The sequence below is a fragment of the Mobula birostris genome, chromosome 16 (assembly GCF_030028105.1).
Source record: "Mobula birostris isolate sMobBir1 chromosome 16, sMobBir1.hap1, whole genome shotgun sequence".
In the NCBI taxonomy this organism is placed as follows: Eukaryota; Metazoa; Chordata; class Chondrichthyes; order Myliobatiformes; family Myliobatidae; genus Mobula; species Mobula birostris.
Genome location: NC_092385.1, coordinates 239,676 through 240,167, shown reverse-complemented (window position 1 = coordinate 240,167; position 492 = coordinate 239,676).

Here is a 492-nt window from a genome sequence, read left to right as displayed (position 1 = left end):
CGTTTTTATTCAGATATTTCCCCCCTTCCTTCTCAGTCCTGAAGAAGGATCTCAACTGGAAACGGCGACTCTTTTCGATAGATACTATCTGACCTGCTGGGTACCTTCAGCATTTTGTGAGTGTTGTTTTGGATTTCCAGCATCTCGGGTTTGTGATTTATTCTCCGTCGTCACTCCGGCCAGCGGAGGCGCTGCGGAGACCTCCGACAACCGGTGGCGATGTGCAGACCTCCGGCCGCCAGTGGCGCTGCGGAGACCTCCGAAACCGGTGGCGATGTGCAGACCTCCGGTCACCGGAGGCGCTGCGGAGACCTCCGACAACCGGTGGCGATGTGGAGACCTCCGGCCGCCAGTGGCGCTGCGGAGACATCCGACAACCGGTGGCGATGTGCAGACCTCCGGCCACCGGAGGTGCTGCGGAGACATCCGACAACTGGTGGCGATGTGCAGACCTCCGGCCGCCAGTGGCGCTGTGGCAATCTTCCAGCTTCC